Consider the following 25,532-nt stretch of genomic DNA (forward strand, 5'->3'; position numbering starts at 1 on the left):
GTATTTAGTTTAGCTAATTATTTACACCTCGTGAAGGGCATTGACACAGAACAAAGGGGAAAGAGAGGAAATGCAAAAGGTTACAAGAGCTGTCTGGTGTGACTTGGAGCCCATTCTCTCTCCAGGGTCCAGTGACTTAGGAGCTGAATGAGATCTTCAAGGGTTACAAAAGGAGCTTGGGCATTGCCCGGTGACTAGAGGCCCAGAGCAAGGAAGTGACTTGCCCAAGGTCACACAACCAGTGACTGGCATCACAGGATTTGAACCCAGGTCTTTGTGTATTCCAGAGCCCCAGGGCTCTTTCCATCACACCACCAGAACCACACAAGGGTTGTGGTTGCCTAATGCATATTCAAGTTGACCCACAGACCTGTAAGTCCAGAAAGATGGAATTGGAGCCAAGGTTGGAAATGAGACTCTTGGCCCCAAGAAGACAATTCTTCAGGCTCCTGTTTCCTGGAGCTATTTTTCTGGCCCGGGTTTACAGTTAGGCTACAAGGACAGGCATAATGCTATGACCAATATTCGACTTGGGTTCAGGAGTCTAGGATTCAAATCTTGGGCATTACATTTACTAGCTGTGTGACCATGGCCAAGGGTCTTCTCAATGAATGAATGAATGATTAAAAAAGCATTTATTAAGTGCTTACTATATGCAAAGCAGTGTGCTAAGGGCTGGGAAATGGAAATGAGACTGTCCTGAATAGGACAGTGAATAGAAAAAGACAGTCCCTGTACTCCAGGAACCCATATTCTGATAGGGGAGATAACTCCTATGGAAGGCTTCCACTTTAAGACAGCTGGAAAGATCCTGTGGTCCTTAGGGTGTGTGACAAAGCCAATGGTGATGTCTTCATTGATGTCATTTCCACTGATATATCAGTTTCTGATGTTGAACTATTTGATACTATCAAGGACTTTGGGAGTAAGGACTCTCTTTTCTCACACATTCAGTAGCTTCAGCTACAGCACCCCAAGAACACTTGGCCAGGCTTCATCTCCACAGGGGCTGCTTCCCAGGATAGTGACTGAGGACACTGGGCTGGAAGCATGGTTATCCCAAGGCTCTTGGGTTCAGGGTCCTGGGCTGTCTCCATCGGGGTCAGAGGGTGAGGAAGATAGTGGTCAGGGGGTTGGTGATGGCGATGGTTTGACTTGCCCAGCACATGCTACCTACTGTGTCCACCTCGGCGTGCCCTGATGCTTCAGAAAGGCTATCTTGCCTGCCCTGTGGGTAGCAGTTGTCTGTCGGTGGGTGGAGATGGCTGGCCCCTTCTCCATGGGAAATGGAAGCACTCATTCCCAGATTGATGGCTGGGAGGACTAGGCGAGAAGGCGAGAAGCAAGACTGGTGTTCTGGGAGCTGCTGCCATTACTAGAGCTCCTGTGCCTGACTCTCTGAGCTGTAAAATGAGAATAATAATACATGCACTATCTACTTTTCAGGGCTACTATGAAGAAAGTGCCTTGTAAACTTTAAGACGCTATGGAAATCTGAGCTGCTGTTTGTTAGCAAATGCCTTGATGGCCCTGACCAAGTGGCCTGTTTCAGCAGCTTAGTTTCCATAGCTATGTAAGGTTTACAAAATATTTTCCTCTATGTGTGTGTGTGTGTGTGTGTGTGTGTGTGCGTGCACACGTATTTGTATGTCTTTTGCAATCCAGATCAGTCACTGCAGTGATCAGATTTCCTTTACATTTTTGTGGTCACTGTGTAAATTGACCTCTGGGCTCTACTCACCTTATTATATATCAGTGCCGAAGTTTCTTTGAACTTTAATATTAGTTGTTTCTTATAGTTCAATTATATTCTATTACATTCGTAATGTGATTTATTCTAGTTTGTCTCCAGATTTTGCCACCAGAAATCTTTTTGTACATTTGAGACCTCCTTTCTCTCTGTCTTTGATGTCCCTGGGGTTATGGTTGAACAGCTACATAGCGCTTTTAATAAAATGAATTCTCTTATCTGAGCCTCACAACAAGCCGTTGCTACTTCCTTCTACAGAAGAGGAAACTGAGACTGAGAGAGGGGAAGTCACTTGCTAAGAATCACAGAACTAGAAAGAAGTCGTGGGAGGAACCAGAGCCAGTGGCTCTTGGGTATCCAGGGTACAAATACTCTTGTCCAAGTGGGGTCCGGTTCTGTTATTTTTCTCTGCCTTTTAAAATTATTCAAATCAGTTCTTTCAGCCTGAATTTCTTCCAAGCAATCATTTTCACTGTTTGTTTAAACGTCCTTATCACTGGCCTCTCCCAGCAGGTGACTGCCCATTTGCATCATTAACAGATCTCTGCCAAAGTATCCTGACAGCTGAATGATTTTTTTTAACTCGGGCAAGACCAACTGACCCATCCCTCTCTGCAATTTCCGTATATGGACTGTACCCGCTAAGTTACCTCTGAGGGCCTGCTAAGGGGAAAAAAAAAAGAGGGGGGGAGCTGCAGACAATTGAATGGGCTGGTGAGATGTTCCCTGGGAGCAGCAGATGTTTTGGAATGCTGGGCCTGCATTCAGGGAGCCCTAAACCAACTGATCTGCCCAAATTGGCAGGAAGAACGGAGAAAGAGACAATCTCTTCCTTTGTACTATATGGTCTGTAAGGTTCCTTTCAGCACTGACATTCACTGTAGGAAAACATGACTAACAATCATGGTATCGTAGGATTTAGAGTTGGCAGGGACTTTTGAGATCATCTCATCCAACCCTCTAATTTTACAGAGGAGGAAACTGAGGCCCAGATGAGGATAGTGACTTACTCACACACAGGTAAAGAGAACAGACAGGACATAATCCAACCCGTTTCGAAAAGCAGTCATGAAATGCCAACTTCCACGATTCTCTAGCATTTTTTGATCATGCCACAGTATTATTCTTTGCCATATAGGAGAATAGGGAGACTCACATGCGCAGGGGGTGGGGGTGGGGGGGATAGCAAGTGTAAATTCCATACAATTGGCAGGAGAGCGCCACATGCGCGATGAGATGGCATGGGTAAGGCCCATACCATTGGCTGGAGGCTCTCCTGCTAGGGGCTAGATAAGCCCCATCCAATTCCCAGGACACCTAGAGAAGTCGGGGCACACCCTGTGGCCTGCTGTGCACCAGGCACTAGGGATACAGAGAGGAAAAAAAAGACAAGCCCTGCCCTCAAAGAGCTTACATTGTATTGGAATTCTAGAAACAGGTGAGTGATTGTTTTATGTGTGTATTTCTTAAGCCATAAACTGTAATCATTTGGAAAATAGGGGTTTGATTTGGAAGGCCTCTGAGGTCCCTTCCAGCTCTGTGTGATCCTGTGTGTGTGACCTTGAGTGGGTGGCTTCACCACCCTGGGACTCTGTTTCCCCCTCTGTAAAATAATGAGGCTGGGCTGGCTGACCTCTGAGGTCTGTTCTAGCTCTAGATCTAGGAGCTTATTATGATGAATCAAAAAGTAAGCCTTCTCCATGTGGGTGTGAGGCCCTGCTGGGACTCCCCCATGAGGCCCTAAGCTCCCCTCCACTGCTGGCTTTCACTCTGGGCTACCCCCAAGGAAAACAAGGCTGGAGGCATTTTGAGCCATGCCAAGCACATTTTGTGTTCCTTCTCACAGCTCTCACTCAGCTTAAAAAGGTGAAATGAATCTCTGGACAGCTCAGTCATTATTATCATTGCTTTTCTGCCTGCTGGCTTTTTCCTGGGGCTCTGGCCCTGATCCCAGTTGCCCCCCACAGCCCCACCCCACTCCCACTCCAGCTTGTGCCATCAGTCCTAGGCTGGGTGAGGTCAGGGTCTTTTAATGGGAATAGCATTTAGTGTTCAGGACTTATAAGGAAGACCCCCCCCCCACACACACACACCCCAGGTCTGTCCTACACTGCAGCAGAAAGTGGGATGCAGGTGTCACTAGGAGAACGGGGAGGGGCCTTTAGGCACACATTAGGGTCCAGCTGTCCCCTCCCCAGAAACCTCAGTGACCTCAGAAAGTAGGCAAATCCCACTTTTGCACCAAACTTACTTTTGAAAAAAAAAATTTTGTTTTGATTATTCACTTAAGCACAGCAAACATGATCATTTCCATATGCAAAGAACAGGAAAATAAGACTATATAGGAATCTCTTAAGTACCGCTTGGGTGTTTTTAAAAATATATATATGCAAATTGGTAGTGCCAACATTGTCCCTCTTTCCTGTGTCTTTTTGGAACATCCTTCTCTCTTCAGTGTACTTTTTAAATGTTTCAATTATGTTCTTTTCTCTCTCTTCCTTACTTTCTTTTCTTTCTTTCTTTTTCTTTCTTTCTTCCTCTTTCTTTCCTTCTTTCTTCTTCTTTCTTTCCTTCTTTCCTTCTTTCTTTCTTTCTTTCTTTCTTTCTTTCTTTCTTCCTTCCTTCCTTCCTTCCTTCCTTCCTTCCTTCCTTCCTTCCTTCCTTCCTTCCTTTTTATCATTATTACTAGTCTCTCAGTACTCTCCCTCCCCTGAAACAATCTATAAAAGCTTTCTTTTTTTACAAATCCATATAATCATGCAAGTCTGTCATGAGTCCAGTGTAAAGTTGCACCTCATTCAATACTTCTGGTTCATACCTCTCTACCAAGAGATAGGAAATGTTTCCATATTAAATGAAGTCAAGAGTGAGCGTGGAAATGATCAAAGGTCTTAGGTCACTGTTGTTTTCCTTCCTAATTTTGTAGTCATAGAAATTGTCCTGGTTCTACTTCCTTTATTCTCCTTCATTTCAGACAAGTCCTCCCAGATTACTCTGAATAAGTCCTTTTTGGCATTTCTTACAGCTCAGGAATATTCCATTATATTTGTGAAAAAGTATTACTGTAAATACTTTGCTGCATATGGGGCCTTTCCTTCTTTTGATCTCTTTAGGGTATATGCTTAATGTTGGTTGCGCCTGGTTAGGCTTCAGTGCAGGAACAGTATACTGACTTTTTGGGTGGAGTTCCAAATTACTTTCCAGAAATATTGGATCAGTTTACAACTCTAACAACAGGGCATTAATGTGCCTATCCTCCTTCCCTTCAGACAACTGTCCTTTTCCTTTTTTATCTTTTTTTTTTTTTTTGCCAATCTAAGGGATATGAGGCAGAATCTCAGAGTTGCTTTAATTTGCATTTCTTTTCTTATTAATGATTGGGAGCATTTTTCTATATGATTGTTGATAGTTTGCCTCTCTTCATTTGAGAACTGCTAGACCCATTTATCTAATAGGGAGTGGGTCTTGTTCTTATATGTATGTATAAATTCCCTATATATCTTAGATATCATGCCTTTGTTGGAGAAACAGTGCAAAGACTTCTCCCTACCCTGCAGTTAACTTCCCTTCTAAATCTAATTACATTAATTTTGTATGTGTAAAAAACTCTACAATTTTATATAATCAAAAAAGTATCTTTTATTTCCCATGATCCTCTCTCTGCCTGATTTAGCCAAGAACCCTTCCCAATCCATAGCTGTGAGAAGTGTCTCCTTCCCTTTTCCTTTCATTTGTTTAGGATATCAGCTCTTCTCTCTAGGTCATGTATCTACTTGGAGCACGTTATGGAATATGGCATGAGATGTCTGGGAGAAATTATACCTAATTTCTACCTCTCTGCCTTCGAGTTTTTCCCTTGTTGCGTTTTTAATCCAGTAGTTGGAATCCTTGGGTTTAGTGGACACTTTGCTTCTCCCTTCGATTGCTTTTGGGTCTTGGAGACCTAAGTATTCCAAAGATCAACTTTTCTATTTTTAACCAGTACCAAGTCATTTTGATGATTGCTGCTTTATAATATATTTTGAGATCTGCTACTGATATTCCTCCCCTGTGTCTTTGAGATTCTTGACCTTGGGAGTTGGCCCTATGCCCTTTTGTGGTCCTATTAGGTCCTAATTGTATATCAAAGATGGTACTGGGCTCTGGACTCCTGGAGTCCAGGCTTGCAGGCTGCTCTGCCTCTTGCTATAAGTCCAATAGGAGCATTGTCTTCAGGCCTCCTGGAGTGTCCCTAGCCCTGTCTTCTTCCTCAGTGACCTATTGGGGGCAACAGGACCCAGATCCCACTGACTTCAGGCCTCATTTACTGGAGGTCATGCTGGTTTCTGCTTCACCTTGTGGGTGCCCTCTCTGAATGCCAGAAGACTTCTGGCTGTGTTCTGGTGTAGCCTGGCATGTTCCAGGGTAGTGGAAAGAACTAAAGAAGGGAATTAAGAGGGACTTGGTGGAAGCAGCTCAGTACTGGGGCAAAGAGTCTAACTCCAGAGGCACTGGAGACAGAAGACCTGAGCTTGAATCCTATGCTTGGTACCTGGAGACCTAGACAAGTTGCTTGGCCTCTTTCAGCCTCAGTTTCCTTGTTTGTCAAATGAGAGAGGTAGGCTAGACGGCCTCAAAGATGTCTAGAGCAGGACTCTCCACATTTTTTTTAGCATGAAGCCCTCAGGCTAAGCCTCTGGGCCCCTTCTCAGAATCATCTTTCTAAACGTGTGAAATAAAATACACAGGATTACAAAGGAAACCAATTCTATTGAAATATAGTTGTCAAAATAGTAAAAACAAAACAAGGCAATCCAAGTTCCTGGACCCCAGGTAAAAACTTGCTGCCTTAGACTTCTGATCCTCCTGTTTTAGATTTCACTCTGACCCCAGCTGTGTGACCCTAAGCAAAAAGCTTTCAGACTCTGAGCCTGCATCTCCCTTTCTGTAAAAAGGCGTTGCCTGCCTGAGGTGGAGGTGATTGGCCTAAATGTTAATTATATTATCGTTAACTGAACAAATGTGAGCCATTACTATGAACTGCTCCCTGGGACTTCAGCTGGGCTCTCAGCTTGACCACCTCCAATGAAAGAGAGCTCACTACCTCAGAGAGCAACCTTTGATAACCCAGCAAGCCCAAATCAACCACTCAACAACATTACAGCTCTGAGACCAGGTTGGGGCTGGGGCTGAGAGTGGGAGTGGGAGAGAATTGGATCCTCCTGAAGCTCTGATGACAGGTGGGGGTGGGAGTGGGGGAGAACTGGATCCTTCTGAGCCCTCAAAATAGACTATGTGTTCAGCCATCTACTCTGATTGCCTCTAAAGGCAATTCTTTGCAACAAGTCACTAAGTGACCTTGGCTAAGGTCCTTCCTTCCTCTAAACCTCAAGACCTCCCTCTACAAGCTCAAAAATGATTATCATGGATGCCCCAAAAAGGAGAGGAATAAGGGTCCACTATATGCCAGGCACCACGCTTGGCATCTTACTAATATCTCATTTGACAGCAAGGCTTGCTAACTTGACAACAAGTTAAGGAATCATTTTCTACCCCAACTTTTCCCATCCTCTTCATTATTACAGTCTTTCTCTTCTCAAATTCTCCTAATCCAGGTGCAAGTGATTCCTTGCCCCCTACCTTCCCTCTGCCCCACCCCCCAGGAGAACAGAGGCTCCTTTAGTGCAGGTTGTGCCTAGCACAGGGTACACAGTAGGTCTGTGATAAATGCTTGTTGGATTAGATTGGTTTGATTGGCTTGGATTAGTCTTCCTAGAAGATCATGTTTGATACACTCCAGCCTGCTATGCTGGAAGGCACCATGGGTTTGAATTCTGACTCTGCTCCTTACTACCTGTGACAGGAGGCCAGTCACTTACTTTGACTAAGCTTCAGTTTCCTCACCTGGGGCCCTTCCAACTCTAAATCGATGATAGATACTTTGGCATAATGATCCGGGAATAGGTTGACATCTAAGACCCTCCTTGGCCCCCAGTTTCTCCCTGTTGGTTCCTGAAATTCTACCAGTAGTGATCCATTCTCCTTTGGTTCAAGGACACCCCTGCCCCTTCCAGTAATTTTTTTTAAACCAATCAGTTTCCCTAGAAGGAGGTGGAATCCAAGTACCTAACTCCTCATTATGGGTGCAGCTGCCTTGGCAGCTTGGTGATACTGTGGCTAGAGCAAGGACCTTTGGCGTCCAGAAGAGCTGAATTCAGATCCTGCCTCAGGCACACATTAGCTGTGTGATCCTGGGAAAGTCACTGAACCTCTCAGCCTCAGTTTCCTCCTCAGTAGAATGAGAGGGTGGGACTTGATGGTCTCTAAAGTCCCTTTCAACTATGACCTTAGGTAAGTCCAGGATGCCTGGTGTGCAGGGTGGGGGAGGGAAAATGGTAGGGGGAAGCTGCTCGAGCTTGCCTCTCAGTTCTTCCACCCACAGGCCAGCCCTGCCTAGGAAGCCCACCCTGGGAAAGACAAGAGGGCCCCTTTCCTTCACAATTGAATTCAGTTCCAGTGGCAGCCCCTCTAATTCTCCGTCCACATTTGGAGAGTCAATCCCATTCCCAAGAGATTGTGTAATCACAGACTCGGGTATTTCTTACTCTTTTTAATGGCTGTAGAATCAATTACGCTCGGGGTGAGTGAGGAAGGGAAGCGTGCAAAGCTCTGCCTGTCTCTATAGAGGGCTCAAGTCCATTTCCCAAAGGGCAGAGCTGTCCCAATGTGCAGGGTTAGGTTACCCTGTGCAGAGGGGAACAAAGACGCAGCAGGAAGTTGGAATGCGTAGCCTGGAGGCCAACACATCTGCTGCAGCTGCAGTACCCCCCCCCCCCAGCTGCCCCATCCAAAATGGATCAAAGGGAAGAAAGACTTGAACCCCGTGAAAATCTCCCATTATGGATGGGCTGTCGTTTCCCTGCCTTAGTCTGCATCACCGAGGCCATCTGTGTCTGCTTCCCTGAAGCCACCGAGTCCCAGGAGTGCTGACCTGGGCGATGGGACCATTGGAGGGCAGTATAACTGTTGTGGAGAGCAAGGATTGCTCTGACACCCCTTAAGATGACAGAGCCCCAAAGGGGACTACATAGAAGGGGGAAAATGAAGGTGTGTCGGGAGGACAGACAGTGGTGGCCATGGTGCTTCCTAGTTCAGAAACATTCAGAGGTTCTATGTGTTGCCTACACAATTATTCATTTCAAAATTCTTAACCCAGCATTCAAGGCCCTTTACAAACTGGCCAAATCCAACAGTATTAGCACTCATCTTTCCTGAACTCTTCAGGACAATTCACATAATTCCTCCTGGTCAGAGTGGGCTTCCTTTTCACTTCTCCAAAAGCCACCCAAGACTTCCAGGTCTCACTTAAGGCCCATATCATTCAAGCTGATAACCATTCCTTAAGAGCCTTCTGTATGCAAGGCCTTACCAGTTAATACTCCCCAATCAGTCAACAAGTATTACTGCTTGTTGTGTGGTCAAGGATGTTTTCTTATTGTATGTACTATTGAATTAAAGAGACCAGGAGACTCAGGCTTAAGTTCTAGCTGTGTGACATTGGGTAAATTACTTAGCCTCTCTGAGACTCAGTTTCCTCTTCTATAGACTAGGGTAATATAGACTAATGCTTGGCTAACCCAAGGATAACACTTGCGGTATCTAACAGGGTCGTTATGAGAAAAGTGTTTTGCAAACCCATTACTAAAAACACTGAGTTATTTTTCTTGTATTATTTAGCTTTTTTTCTTTTTCTTTTTTTGTATTGCTTCTTGGAGGGTGGGAAGGAGGCCTTCTTGTCATCATCCCCCAGTGTGGAGCCCAAGGCTTCAGACACAGCAGGTGCTCATTGTTGTTGACTAATGACCAAAGCAGAAGCAGCTCAGCACTCAGAAATGTCTTTTATTTGAAGGTTCTCCGAAGGCAGGTGAGCAGATGCTGAAGGCGGGCGCACACACATAATACCTCGGGCGAGAACTGTGTGAAGAGACACAGAGGAGTGGGGATCATCATGTGAGTTTCCAAGAGCAGGTGGGGGCCCCTGGTGAGTCTTGTTATGTGGGCGCCCTGCTAAGAATGTGGTTTGTACACATTAGCACAAGTATTTCTTTTTACAGGAAGCAGCGTCTAAGGTTCCTTGTAGCTCCCATCCTTCTTACCCAGAGAAGGTCTGGCAGAGCCTGCACAAAAATCCAAGGCTTTAGAAAAGCCTGCTGGGTATTTTGTTTTCGAAACATGTTCAACTGTGTTGAATTAAGAGCTTTCAGCAGGGGACTTCAGTTTAAATTTGGGCCCCCTCAAACTCTACTTGGCAAAGATTCATTCTCTAGGGGAAAAACAACTTGCTTAGGGTAGGGGGTCTTAAACTTTTTTGTGTCTTGGAAACTTTTGGCAGTCTGGTGAGGCCTATGAACCCCTTCTCAGAATAAGGTTTTTTAAATGTGAAAAACAAAATACACAGGATTACAAAGGAAAGCAATTATCTTGAAATACAGTTGTCAATATATTCAAACAATCAAATCTATAGATCCCAGGTTAATAACCCTTAGATTAGGAGGTCATATGATTGAGGGTCTAGTCCTGGCTTTGCCATTACCTGTCTGTGTGACCTTGGGCAAGTCTCTTCTTCCCGAGTCTCAGATCTGTCCTTTATTAAAGGAATATAAAATGAAGGTCACCTAGTCTTAGAGCCAGAAGATCCCTTGGAGATGTGTTAGTCCAGAGCTGAGAGTCATAGCAAATTGTAGACTTGTCACACCAGAGTTTTATAGGATCATAAAACTGGAAGGAAATTTGGAGAGCAGATGGTCAACATGCCCCCCCCCCCAGTTTAAACAGGAGGACAGTGATACCCAAGGAAAGAAAAGCAGGATACATAAACTCACACAAGTAATAAGGAAAAAACTAGAATTCGAATCCAGGTCCTCTGACTCCAAATCCAGTATGTTTTTTTATAAGTGTCCAATTCAGCAATTTCATTTAAAAAATTGTTGAGATACTTTTTTTAACATCACCTTCATTTCTGAACATACTCCTCCCTGATCCTCAATCCAGAGGGCCATCCCTTGAAATAGATAATTTTTTAAAAAGGGAAACAAAGCATTTTAGCAAAACTAGCCAACATATCAACTGAGGCTGATAGTTCCATACTATAATCCTCTACTTGTGCAAAGAAAGGTAGGAGGTACAATTTCTCATCTATTGTTTGGGGCCAAGCATAATTGGACATAATTCAATTTAATTTTTTTGGCTTTTCCATTCACCCTGTTGTAGTCATTATATATCATTTTCTCCTGGTTATATGTATTTCCCCATGCATCAATTTATATAAGTCTTCCAGTGCTTCTCTGAATTTCTTTGTACTGATTATGTCTTATAGTGCAGTGGGATTCCATTACATTCGTGTATTTGTTTAACCATTTCCCCAATCCTTGGGCACCTACTTTGTTTCTAGTTCTTTTCAATAATTTGAAATTATTAAAATATAATGTAACCTCATTGGGAGGGAGAGTTCAAAGATTAGGATTCTTGTTGTTGGGCGTAAATACTTGGGCATAAATATTTGGAACAAGGGTAGAGTGATTTGCCTTGCTGAGGGTTCCACCTGTTTTTTGTCCTCATTTCCCCCCTTCCTTTCCTTTGCATGGGAAACCCAAAGACTCTTTTGGAGGGCTGTGAAAATCCACAAACCTCAGGAGCTTCAGAAACAGACTTTGGCATTTGGTGGAAAAACAACCTCTGAAATAATTTTGAACAGATTCAGGTTGACAAGTGGAAATTGGTGGAAATTAAAGGATACTTTCTAACTCTAAGTCAGAGGCTTGACATGAAGGCATCACCCTCATAAACAAGAGAACAAGATTCACAAATAAACAAAATGCTTGTTACTTCTTTTTGTTTAACTCACTGTTCTATGTTTTAAAAGAGTTTGTGCTCTGGAGTCTGAATTTCTTCTTTATATTTTTTTTTGGGGGGGGAGGGAGTTGTGAAGAAAAGCTGCACAGAGTGAAGCCTGAGAATCCACAGGTTCTTCTTGTTAAGGAGAGAAAGCAGGTGAGGATTGCTTCCCAATTGGATGACTGGTTAAATGAAGACCTGCCTCCCTCATTGAAAGAACCCAAAGCCTCTAAGCTAAAAGAGACATGGTATTAAGAAGCAGCACCTCAACCCAGAAGCTAGTAGTAAACAGAAGCATAAGGACCAACTGCCCAGTGCTATGAGACCTGGAAATGCCCACGGCAAAGTAGCAGGGAGAAACACCTGGAACAGACCATATACCCCACAAAATGGTGAGCAGGTCTTAGACAAACACGTGCTCTATATTTATTCACTCTAGTCACGCATTTCCTGCAGTGTGTATTTGTGGATGACCCTAGGTTTGGGGGGGGGAAGGGAATGTCCTATTGCCACTTTTTTTTTACTATCTTATTTGTTAAATGCCTTTGCTTTATGTGCTCTGGCTGAATAGGAAACCACTTTGGTGGGCAGCTTGTGAGTTATGATTGGAAGTGATGGAGGACCCACAGAATCGCTTGAATGCAGTCTTGCTTTTCTGGGGGAACCATTTTAGAAGGAGGTTGTCTTCAGGTGTTACATTTATTATTTTTTTAATTTTTTAAGCAATCGGGGTTAAGTAACTTGCTCAAGGTTACACAGCCAGTTATTTCTGGGTGTGGTGCTGAGTATCTGAGCTCGGATTTGATCCCCAGGTCATCCCGACACTGGAGCCGGTGCTCTTACTGTGCTACCTGGATGCCCCAAGTGTTACATTTATTTACTCTGATCATTTGGACCCAGGCATGTTAAGGGGGGATTCCTCTGACTTGAGTCCCTGGGTCAGGGAGGAAGTGGGGGTGACAGGGGGTAGAAGGCCACAGGAAGGGGGCGGCACAGTGAGTAAGAGCACCAGCTCCAGTGTTGGGATGACCTGGGGATCAAATCCGGGCTCAGATACTCAGCACTACACATGGCCGTGTAACCTTGAGCAAGTTACTTAACCCCGATTGCTTTAAAAGAAAATTAAAAAAAAGAAGGCCACAGGAAGGGGAGGCAGGAACCACCAAACACTCATCTCACCAACTTCACACTTTGGCCCAGCCCCCTGCATCCCAGGTACTTATAAGCTTGGTACCAAAACTGCATTTCCCCAAGTTTTTGGTGCTGATTTTTAGGGGTAAGCCCAGTCATTTTCCAGGTGGCTCATGGAAGGCCATCACAAAGTGAGGTGAGGGGTTTGGCTCCTGCCTGTGGTGAATAGTTGTTTTCCTTGCAGAGGAGGTACTAAGACCCAGAGATGGAGAGGATGGGCCCAAGATTGCCAATTGCCATGCCTTTTGAGAAAGCAGCATAGGTGGTCCTATATATGGTCTTAGGATTTCCCTGCCGGACCACAAAGGGTGGGACTAAGAAAAATGGCTAGAAATCTGAAAGACAAATTTCACCTTGATGTCAGGAAAATGTTCCTAAGAATTAGATTGGAGATTGAAAGTGTTTGAATTTGTCTCACTTGGAAAATTGAATCCCATTATATGTCATTTAAAGAGTAAAGAGGAATGTGGTATACTAAAAGGAGCTCAATTTCTAATCAGGTGACCTGAGTATGAATCCCAGCCTTGCCCCTGTCTGACATTGGGCAAATCCGTCCTCATCTCTTGGCCTCGGTTTCCTCATTTGTGAAATAAAGGTAGTTAGATTAGATGGCTAATAATGCCTTCTACTTTTAACACCCTACTAAATAGTTCTCTTTCTTCATATCTATCAGCTTTTCTTACTTTCATTTCTCATTAACAAAGCTAGTTTGTCTTTCTGTATCTTGTCTGGAAACAAAAAAAACAAGCATACCATCGAACAGAGGCTTCAGGAAGTATCTATGATGGGGAAGAGAAGAGACCTACCTTCCCTTTTCCACTAAGTGGAGAGTCAGCAGAGCAAACCCAAACCATTTGACCAGAATGGGACCCACTGGGTGGGGTGAGGGGATGGAGAATCTATTTGCCCCTCAAGGGTCTATCTCAGGTAACCATGTCCCTTAAGTGTCCCTTTCTTAGAGAAAAGGAAAAACAAAGCCCAATAGAATTTTTCTTTGTGAAAGCCCAGATTCATAGTACCCAATAACATCTTGGTGTTAATGGTGTCTTAATGAGTACAATCTTCTTAAGAAAAAAAGGGGGGAGGTGTATGTGGAAGCAGCCTGATGTACTAGAGAAAGCATTGGACTTGGGAATCAAAGGCCTGGGGTTTGAATCTTTGCTCTTCTCCTTAAAACCTCTGTGACCTTGGGAATTGACAGACTAGAGCGGATTTTCATGTCTCTAAGCTCGGTCCTGCATCCAAGGAAGTCCAACTACTCCATCGACTCTGAATTGTGGCCGAATAGTCACCAGAAGGATATGAGCTCCTTAAAGTGACTGCTTGGGGTCCCATATTTTGCTATGGCTGTTAGTTAGTATGATGTATGAGAAAGGTAAGGGAATGAGTATTTATATAGCACCTCTATGTGGCAGGCACTGTGCTGAGCGCTTTATACATATTACCTCATTTCATCCTTTCAATGACCCTGGTAGATAGGTGCTTTTATTATCCCCATTTTACAGCTAGGGAAACTGAGGCAAATAGAGGTTCAGTTACTTGCCCAGGGTCACACAGCTAGTAAGTGTCTAAGGCTGAATTTGAATTCAGGTCTTTCTGACTCCAGGCCTAGAGTTCTGTCCACTGTGAACCACCTAGTATCCTCATATAGAAAATGGGCTCTGAGAAAGCCATTCAGATTTCTGGCCAATGGCTTCCAATATATGAATGATGGGCTTTTCGCCAGGAATGGGGTGCACCTTGAACAAACAAGAGCCAGTAAGCATGTATGTGCCTGGGAACTTGCCAATTGAATCAAAAGGGCTTTAAACTGAAATGGAAGGGGGAGGAAGAAAACAGCCTTTGTTGATCCACCATCAATATGCCATGGAGAATATTTACACTGTAGGAATAGGAATTGCAATAAAGATAACAAGAAATTCACAGCAGATCAAATCCAGCAATAAAACCCATGGTCTCAGCTGTCTCTACACAGATGCACGTAGTATATAGGACAACATGAACTAGAGATACTGATACAAGGAGGTAAATTTGACCTTCTAGTTATCATTACTGAGACGCAGTGGATGAAGACGCGTGACCCTAGTTCAACTTCAAAAGAAACACAATAGGTTAAAGGGGAATGAGGGAGATGGATCACATTGTATATTAAGAAGATACACTTACTAAATGCTTGTTTATGGCATAATTGAAGATATAAACATGTGAAGGAATCCAGGAGCCAGAGGGAAGAGGCATGGTAGATAGCTTTTAAGTAACAATCAATGGAGGTAGAAACAGAAATATTTCCATTGGAATATACTAGAGACAACGCAGTTGGAAGGAAGAAATAGCTGAGTTTAAGCTAGGCACAGAGGCAAGATATAATGTAGCAATGAGAGGCTTTAATTGTCTTGAGATATGTCACGTTTCTCTTGCTATCCCAAGAAGAGTGGGCTAATAATTTCTTGACTTGCCATGGGAAATGGAGAGGCAAGTGGCCGCCCCATCTTACAGTTTGTGATAGAATAGACAAGGAAAGGTAGAACAGGTATAGTCTGACATGCACCCTAAGTTTTGGGAGAACAAATTTGAAAGTGTTCGGAAAAAGCATCCTTTGGCCTACAATTCTTCAGAGGAAGTTAACCCAGTGAAGGATGCTAAACTCTCAGAAATGAAAGCTTAAAGACACAATTAAACAATTTTGATGAGGAGCAAAGGGTAGTTGTCAAAACATACTGATATGGATGTGTAGGGAATTCATTGGCCAACTTAGATTGTTTAAAAAAATAAAACATGCAGACGATGGGAGCAGGAGCAGATTAAATTTAAAAAGGTGAACTTAGAGAATCTTGTTGTCTTCTAAGAATAGTGTCCGGAAGGTTAAAGCTCAGAATGGACAGAGGCTGATGAAGAAAGGCAAAGACAATAAAATGGATTATTAAATCTCTATTTTGAAAAACAGGGGAGTCAAAGAACAGAGAGGATAACTGCCAATAATGGATGTGACCGTAATAACGCACAGTGGGAAGAATGGCTTGTTCAATGTCCACTTGTTCCATGTTTTCTCTCCCAAGGATTAAAAAGAACAACCCAAAAAATGGCTAACAAGGAATTAATAACCAAAATGAGTAGGGAGGTAGCAAGGGGACATCTAGCTGTCTTTGAATTTGATGGTCAGTCAACAAACATTAAGCACTTACTATGTGCCAGGCACTGTGATAAGTGGCAGGGGTACAAAGAAAGACAACAGTTGAAGTCAAGCTGAGAGGAACTCCATCTTGGCGTACACCATGCAAGAATTGGCAGATGGGATTGTCAAGCCACTGTTAGTAACTGTAGGTACTGGAGAAGTGCCACAAGACTGATGAAAAGTAAATGTCCTGATTATTCAAATAAAAGAGGAAAAGAGTGCAGTCTACGTACTACATACGGATTGATGAGCTTTCCTTTTACCCTTGGTAAAATTTTCAAGTGGAACATTAAAGAAATGGTGAACTTCTAGAAAAGAAAGCAGTGAAGGATCCAGCATGCATGACTTTTTCAAAAGCAAGTTGTGCTAGATTAGCATAGTTTCCTTTTTCTATGAGGTTACTAGACCAGTAGATCACAGGGATGTTGTAGATACAATTGACCTGGACTTTTAGCAAGACATTTGGCAAAACATCTTATGCTGTTTTCCTGTGGTTTAGACAATAGTGTAATTAGATGGATTTGGAATTGGTTTATTGGTAAGACCCAGATGTTTTGATGTCACCTTGGAAGATGTCTCAAGTGGTCCCTAGAGACCTGTACTTGGCCCTGCACCACACTTTTGTCAATGACTTGCATAAATTTCAAGCTTAGGAAATTTTCAGATGATACAAAGCTATGAAGAATAGCTAACTCATTTGATGACTGTCAAGTTCCTAATAGGTCTCGACAGTCTATAAATTTGCACTGAATCTAGTATGGTGACAACAAAGGGGAATAGATGTAAAGTCATATACTTGGGTCCAAAAATGCATTTTCCAAGATAACATGTGGCAGGCCTGGCTAGACAGCAGTTCATCTGAAAAAGTTGTGGGATTTTTTAAAAACAGATTTTAAGTACAATATGGTTCGTCAGTGTGATATGTTAGTAAAAAACAAACAAAAATGATGCAACCTAAGATACATTGAGAGGCATGATGTCCCAGACCAGGAAGCAAGAGTCTCATTGTACTCTGCCATGGTCAAACCAAATCTGAGATATTAGTAATGATTTCTTAATTGCCAAATCCAATGGTCTTTTCTCAATCCTTATCCTTCTAGACCCATCAGCTGCATTTGATGCTGTTTACCTCCCAGAAATTTTTCTCCCCTGACCCCACTAGGTTTCCGTTTCTGCCTATTCCCTCTCTTTCTCTTCCTTTCTCTCTCATCAATTCACCTGGGTTCAACTATCATATTTATGCAGATAAATCTCAGATCTATATATCCAGCCTCAGTCTCTACTAAGCTCCAACCCCACATCACCAACTGGCTAATGAACAGTTTCAACTGGATATCCCGCCAGCATCTTAAACTCAACAATTCAAATTAGAATTCATTATCTTGCCCTCTAAACTTTCCTCTCTCCCTGACTTGCCCGTTTCTGTTGAGAGCCCCACCATCCATCTAGTCATCCAGGCTGACAACATCAGAGTCTTCCTCAACTTCTCCCTCTCCTTCAGCCCCCATATCAAATCTGTTGTTAAGTCCTGTCAGTGTCCAGTAGAATATAACCTCCTTGAGAGCAGGGACTTTTCCTCTCATCTCTCTATTTCCTAGAGCCTAGAACAGTGCTTGGCAAATATCTAGCTTGTAATAAATGCATGTGAAGTGCCCATGTATTGCATTCATCTCTGGGCACTGCATTTTAGGAAGAGCCATGATAAATTGCAGTGTCCATTGTGAAGAGGGCCACAGATCAATAAAGGGGTTCAGGATTGTGGTGTATGAAGGCAGGTCAAAGGAACCAGGGATGATCAGCAGGTCTGAGCTGAGATATTGGTTCTTCTATTTACTGCTGTTGGGAACAGCCCTCATTTTCCCTATATATCAAATGAGGACTTCCCTTCCAGCTTTAAATCTGAAAACGCACTCACTTCCAGGAAGAGCAAAGGTTTGCAGGCTTTTATGGAGAACAGGTTTTGATGAACACAAAGGCACCCAGTCATTTCCTAGGACCATTGAATAGTGCCAAAGGCCTTACTCAATGCTCCTTTTCCTCTTGCCCCTTGGAAGGCAGTTCAAAGCTCTATGCCATTTGACATTCAAAGGCAAAACAAGGTCCTGGGAATGGAAGGACTTGCCCAGGGTCTCAGCTGGAATGCTAACTCCTGAAGAACTTTCTTCTCACTGATCCCATCTTGAACACAGAAATTGACAATCCTAAAATGCTTTCAAAGTCTGTTACCCTAATTTGGCCATATATGGTTTCCTCTTATCTGACAAGTCCTTTTGGGAAAAGTTAAAGAACATTTTGGCTCAGCAGGTTTGTTTAAATCTGAACAATATGAAAAACCTGCTTTATTTAGCTTCTCCTCATAGACCACCACCCCCCATAACAAAGGGAAGATGGCTTCAGAAAGATGCTAATCAAATCTCTTTCAGACCTGTTATCTTCATGTACTATGCCGACAGAATACTGCTCCACCCTCCCAGCTGCGTTGTATGACATTTTAGAATACAGCTGCCTCTATGCAAGACCAAAACTTAGCTAGAAGAAACAGGAACAATTCCGTCAATCACTTGGATGCTTTAGCCCCATGACACCCAACACCTGGATACTTATAAACATCAAGAGATTGAGTATACTGCTTTCCATCCAGATGTTGAGTGCCACATAGACTTACTGCCTGTGGCCAACAATATCTCTAATAGAACTAATTATATGACATTAATTTAACATTTAATGTTCTTTCCATGCCCGCTGCTCTGTAAATAAAAGTTAACGTTAAAAATATTAATGAGTATTTAGTTTCCATGATTCATGTACTTTTCAGGTGCTCACATACACACACGGTATCATCAGGGGATATGAGGGAATTTCCTAGGTAACTAAAGCTGACTCGTTTAAGTGCCAAAACTTTTTATGCTTTAAGCATTTGGATGGAAATCTTGCCTGTTTTGTAAAACTAGTAAAGGTCAAAGGAAGCTTGGTTTAGTGGTAAGATTGCTAGATGTGACATCAGGAAGATCTGGGTTCAAATCCTGTCCTTAAACTGATTGCATGATGCCAGGTAAATTATGTCATTTCACTGAGCCTCAATTTCCGTATCTGCAAAATGGTCGTAGTAGGACCTACCTCCTACAGTTCTTATGACGGTCAAAGGAGATAATATATGTGAAGTGCTTTGCAATTTTTGAAGAGTTATATAAAGAAGTTATTAAAGTATACTAACAAAATGGGAATTTTTTATCATTAGTGTCACTGTTATAAATCCCAGTTATTGTCCTATTGGCAGTCTGTATAAAGGAGATTGTTTATTGCCTTATAGGATATTTAGTCTAATAACCTTTGATCTCTTCCAACACTGAGACGTTATGATGCTGCAATCTCATGATTAAGGGACAGTGGATCTTATTATATACAACATAAAGTATATGGGCTTTATGGTATCGATTTTGATTGTTTAGAAGTCTTTTTTTTCCATTTAACTTTGTGTTTTCAGGCTAAAGTTATTAATTGATTGACCTTTAGATAAGTTGGTTATTATTATGTATATTTTATGAATCCATAATTTAAAATCAGACAATTTGAAAATGGTCTGGCCCACCCACAAATTGGCAAATAGGGTATACCCAAGTATAGAGATAAATATGACTCTGGACTTTTTTTTTTTAAGTTCTGTTGATATTCAAAACACAAGTTTGAAATGAGTAAGATTTAAAAAAAAACAATTTAAAAACCGTAACTTTATTAATAGCAAATGGAAAACAATGAAGAGTTTGACCTAATCATCCACATAGGAAAAGTCAAGTGGATGAATAACGTTTATTGTCCAGATTAAGATATGCAGTTAAAGAGAGAACCTATAGAGCTCATCTATCAGTAGAAATCTTGGACAGATAGTGCAGATAGGCAGTGAGGTGGGCTCAGAATTAAGCAAGAGGGGAGTGGAATGGATTGTGACCCCATACTTCTCCCTAAAATAAGGGCCCATCCTCATAATATCAATATGCTACCATGGCTGACATATTTCTTTGAGTCATAGACCTCTGTAGCCTATGAAAAAGTAAAAAATGAGTCTCACTTAGAAGGCATTGGAAAGGGAATGAGAAATTATAAAGAACTAGAGTAAAGGATGTCAAAAAAGAAACGCTTGATTGTAAAAGATGAACTGGGCACATGGCAAGAGCCAAAGATAACCAGCATACAGCCTCTGTATTATGCTGGTGTCCTAGCAGTGCCAAAAGAATGGGGAAAGTCTCGAGAGTGTAACCTCTAGCCAAACTTATGGGAGGGCATGGATAAGAGTGGCATGATATTGGCAGGAATAGATGGGTGATCTGCATCATTGAAATGAACACTCAAGTTTAGTGCCATGTTTTATGAAGGACATTAACAAGCTACAGCAACCTCAGAGGAAGTTGGACAGGTTGATAAGGGACCTGGAAGCCATGCCACGTAAAGACCAGTTGAAGACATTGGAGCTGTTCTGCTTAGAGAAGAGAAGATTTACCAGGGATGGCATCGTCAAGGTACTTGAAGGGTTGTCATGTGGAAGACAGATTAGATTTGTCCTGTTTGGCAGTGGAGGGCAAAACCAGAATCAATGTGCATGAGCTGCAGAGGGGCATAATTTAGTTCCACATGAGGAAAAACTTCCTCACCCTTGGAGCAGTTCCAAAGTGGACTGGGCTGCTGTGTGAGGTACTGACTTCACCTGTGGGGGTCTTCAGACAGAAGATTGGAAATCATTTGTCAGAGATGGTAGAGAAGGGATTCCTATTCAAATATGGGTTGGTCTTGAAGGCCTCCCTGGTGGGCCCCAAAGAGCTTGATGCTGCAGCCCTAGAAAACTTTAGCCATCCTCACTGATTTGTTCTGATTCTGACATGAACCATGTGACCTTGAAAAAACTCAGTGTCTCTTTTCTTCCTCAGTTTCTCCATCTGTAAAATGGGAATCATAAAAATATCCTGATTGTGTGAGTGCTGCTGGTGGGGGCTACATGGGAGATACTTAATATATGAAAAAAAATGTTTCTGAAAAAGTGTAAAAAGTACCATCCAGGCAAATATAAGACCTTATTAGTCAACTCAATCTTCTAAGTTGTGGGCTGGCAATTTGGCAGTTGTGAATCTTTGGCAGGAAACCCTCCCTCCCTAGGTTTGTGTGGGGGTGGGTAAACTCAACTCAGCATTATGCTCTCCAACACTCCCGAGGCAGCCTCTGTTGGAAATATGAGGTCATTTGTTGTCCCTGGAGCCCTCTGAGCCCTCCAGACGCAAATGAACTACCCCCATGAGCCGTTTGCAAGCAGCCACCTTCTCAGCTGAATAGGGAACATGTCTTTGTGAGCTGCCTCTGAATATATGGGGAAGTTTGCTGTCAGCCTCCATCTTGAGATGGTAGTACTTGGAAACCTCTCCCTTTGTCACCCAAGGGAGTCTTTCCAAAGGTCGAGGGTGATGGAAAATGTGTAAATGTGTGGTCTGCTCTGGGGCCTTCTCAGGAGGTGTGTCACCTACTGGGCAGCAGGAAAATGATGGGTAAGAGGTAGTGGTGTTGAGGAAAGAAATCCCATCCTGGGAATTGGCTCAGAAGGGCCTTACCTGAGGGCCCTCTTGAAAATGATCAGTGGCTTTGAATAACTGAAGGTATGCTGTAGTTTAGCAATAAAACTAACCACAAAACCCACTATAACTGTGTCAAAGGTGGCAATGGGGACTACAGAGGAAAAAACTAGATTTAATATAGCTTAGCACTTCCAAGGCTCACAGAACACTGGAATATCGATTCCACAAGTTTGAGTTAGGTGGCCACTGAGAACACTTCCCAGTTCTAGATCTTTGGTTCTATGATTCTAGGAATGATCCTACCAACCCCTCATCCTCCATGTCTTACCCCTTGCCCTAAGTGTTCCCCAAGGCTCTGAGACCCTTTTCTTCTCCTTCTACACCTTCTCTCAGTGATCTCTTCATCTCCCCTGAGTTTCGTCATCTCTTTGAAGATGTCTCTCAGATCTGTAGCCCTGGCCTCTTTCCTAAGCTCTGGTACCACATCCTCAACTGCCTCTTGGACATTGGCTCATTGTCCCATAAACATCTCAAACTCAGTATGTCGAAAAGAGAACTCATTATCTTCTCCCGCACTCCCCAAACCTATTCCTCCTTCAAACTTCTCAGTAGAACATGAGGTCCTCAACAGCATGAACTGCTATTTACTTGGTCTCTGTATCCCCAGAATCTAACCATTCCTTGCACATAGTTACTTAACAGATGTTTGTTTTATGGAATCTGATTATTGCAGAGACATCAAAACAAAAATAGAATAATAGGCCTAGACTCTTTTGCCAGGGCCAGAACAAGCATTCAGTAACGAGTACCATGTTTTTGGATGGATGTTGAATAATTGAAGGATATCCACAGGAGGGCAACAGGATGATGGGAAGACTGGTATTAGATTGAGCTCCTTGAGGGGGCTGTCTTGTGCCTCTTTTTTTGTATCCCCAGTGTTCAGCATAGTGCTTGGCATATAGTAGGCACTTAATAGATGTTTATTGACTGACTGACTCATATTGGCATTGCTTGAAGGAACTGCAAATGTTTAGTCTAGAGAGGCCTTAAGAGAGGATATCTTTATTTTAGGGGAAAATTTATTCTGCTTGGCACTATTGGTAGAAAGAATACTGAATTTTACAGTCAGAAGACTTGAGTTCAAATTCTGGTTCTTTGACTTATCAGTATGAGCCTGGGGAAGTCACTCTCTCTCTGGGCTTCAGTTTCTCCACCTGTAAAATGGAGGGCTTGGACTAGCCTTAGATATCATCTCCAGGGCTTCTTAAACTTTTGCCACCCATGACCCCTTCAGCACTTCTTAAACGGTGGGTCTTGACCCCATATGGACTTGTGACCCACAGTTTAAGAAGTTCTGGATTAGACAATCTCTGAGGGTCTTTCACAATTCCAAATTTAGTGGAAGGAAAAGCTGGCTAAGTAGAATGGGCTGTCTCCTGAGAGAGTGAGTTCTCTGTCACTAGCCCTGTTCAAACCAAGACTGGAGTGTCACTCGTCCAAAAAGGGTGTTATGGAGGGGCCTCGTGCATTGGGTCGGGGGCTGCACCAGGTGACCCATAATATCCCTCTTAACTTTGTGATTCTGTGAAAACTTCAACTCCCACTTTTCCAGCTCCTTCAATGTTCCACAGAAACGTTCCTATTCAGAATTGGTATTCTGCCTAAGCACGTGCTCACTAAGCAGAGGGAGGCCAAGTCAGGCTGGTGATCTGGAGACGAGGCCCTTAATGGGAAAGAACCATGCCACCCCCCCATGTGGCCCCGGATGGTGAAAGGCATCACTGTTTGTGGGGTCTAAGGAACAGGGTGGAGGAATCACAGAGGATAAGTCAGGGAAAAGACTTTGATAAAGAAACTTTTATTAGGTATCTACATGTTCCAGGCACCCTAGTAGGAACTGGGGATACAGAGATCAAAACAAAATGATTCCTGCTTTCAAGAAGTTTACATTCCATAGAGGAGAAATGATATTATATAGGTAAGTGAATGCGAAACATATACAAAGTGCTTTGGGGAGGCCGGGGGGGATCAGAAAAGGCCTCATGTAGGAAGTGGTATTTGAGCTGCACATTGAAATAAACTAGAGATTCAAAAAGTCAGAGGTGAGGAGCAGGAAAGCCTTCCAGGCCTGGGGAGAGGAAACAGCCTATGCAAAGTCGTGGAGGCAAGAGACAGAATGTCATGTTATGGCGACAAGCACATAGACAAGTTTGACTAAAAGAAATAGTATTTGAGGGAGGGTCATGTGAAATCAGTCAAGCAAGACAAGTTGCTGACAGATTGCAAAGGGTTTTAAATACCAAATAACCTCATTAGAGATTTTTATTTAATCCTAGAAGCAAAAAGGAGCCATTGAAGCTTCTTGAGCAGATGAGTGACATGGTTGGACCTGTACAAGAAAAGAGATGAGGAGAAGGCATACTCCCCTGCCCCAGGGAAGAAACCCAGTTGCTTTACTCAGTAAACAGATAAGAGGAAAGCAGGTACCCATCCCCTTTTATTTTTTGCTTTTTTTTTTGGAGGGCAGTTGGGGTTAAGTGACTTGCCCAAGGTCACACATCTAGTAAGTGTTAGGTGTCTGAGGATTTGAACTCAGGTCCTCCTGACTCCAGGGCCGGTGCTCTATTCACCACTCCACCTAGCCTCCCCACCCATCCCCTTTTAGAGCTTTCTTGGCAACCTTCAGGGGCAATGCATAAACCTAGAGTACCAACTGCTCATTAGCTACTACTGAAGAGAGTCATGGCAGGGTGGCCTCTTGTACCTTTAAAAAGGCTAAATTATTACTCTGATATACATCATTCTCAGAATGTGATTGCCACTGTGTAGTTAGGAAATCAATCAGCAAAGCCATAACAAGGGTAGGGCAAATAGAGCTTTGGGCCAGGGTACTGAAACTTAGTGTATGCTAATGGCACATGCGTTTCTTAACCAGTCTAGAAACAACTGAGCTTAGCGTCTATATGGCAAGAATAGGAATAAGGACTGGACCCATGATTCCATTAGCATAGGGACCTTTCAGATGGTGTAAGTCCCTCTGCCTATGCAGGTCAGTACCCTTTCTACAGCTGGGAGTCTTAGAGAACTGCCTGTAATACCTGAGAAGTTAAGTGACTTGCTCAGGGTCACCACACTAGGATATGTTAAAGGGAGGACTTGTCTTCATGGAGTCGAGACGAGGTCTCTACCATACTAGGCTGACCCTTGTAGCAAGAATAACTAGTTAAAAGAGGAAGCTGCCAGATGGTTTGCTTCCTCTGGCTGTCGCCCCCCCCCCCCCAACCCTCTTCTATCCACACCCCAGGTGTGCTCTTCCCCAGAGCAGTATCAGTCCTTCCCTACCCCCCACTAGAGCAGCTTTACCTTCTCCCCACCCTGGGACCCTGTGTCCTGAGGTCTTCCCTCCCCCCCCACCTGCATATGCAATAAAAAGTTGATCCAGGATCACTTTCAGGCTGCTTGCTTAGGCCCCACCAGTGCTAGTTAAAAAACTCTTGAAATCCTCAGGTTTCAGGGACAGGGTTGTTTTTCTTCCCAGGAAGCAAGGTCTCCCTGTATTCCTCGGCAACCATAAAACCTTGGGATTAAGAGCTGAAGGGGGCTTTAGCAATGGTCTAGAACAGGCTGGGACACAGACAGTCACTGAGTATTTCCAGAAGGGACCTTGAGCCTGGCCAGTGGGAGGCTGTAGCCTGAAGGCTGACCACCCACCCCAAGCAGGGAGGAGGGGGAGACTTGGAAGGGGCTTGTGGGGCCCTGATTCCCATTAGGCACGACCTGGGGGGAGCATCTGTCATCACTCTTGGAGACAGGGGTTGGCCCTTCGTCTTTACAAGGCGGTTTCTATATGTCTCACTTCACAAATATTCGGGTGACTGTTTCCATAGACACCCACACGAGTTTCCCAGCTTAACCACACTCGCTTAAGAACTCAGGCATTGGTTAGAGCAGCTGTGAACTGTTTCCCCCGTGTCTAACAGGCCCTGATTAT

The 25,532-nt window shown here is 43.4% G+C and overlaps 1 long non-coding RNA gene across 1 annotated transcript in view; it reads left to right on the top strand.

Annotated features, from left to right (window-relative positions):
- Positions 1-3,000: 3,000 nt before the first annotated feature.
- LOC138141696 (uncharacterized) overlaps positions 3,001-25,532 on the top strand; it is a 45,475-nt gene continuing 22,943 nt past the window's right edge. Inside the window, exons 1-3 of the long non-coding RNA XR_011163232.1 lie at positions 3,001-3,188; positions 9,639-9,739; positions 11,706-12,015. This is a non-coding gene — a long non-coding RNA (uncharacterized lncRNA). The remainder of the gene's footprint in view (positions 3,189-9,638; positions 9,740-11,705; positions 12,016-25,532) is intronic.

This window comes from Petaurus breviceps, unplaced genomic scaffold, assembly GCF_028583685.1.
Source record: "Petaurus breviceps papuanus isolate PSGF00001 unplaced genomic scaffold, PetGlider_PUasm1.0 90459, whole genome shotgun sequence".
NCBI lineage: Eukaryota > Metazoa > Chordata > Mammalia > Diprotodontia > Petauridae > Petaurus > Petaurus breviceps.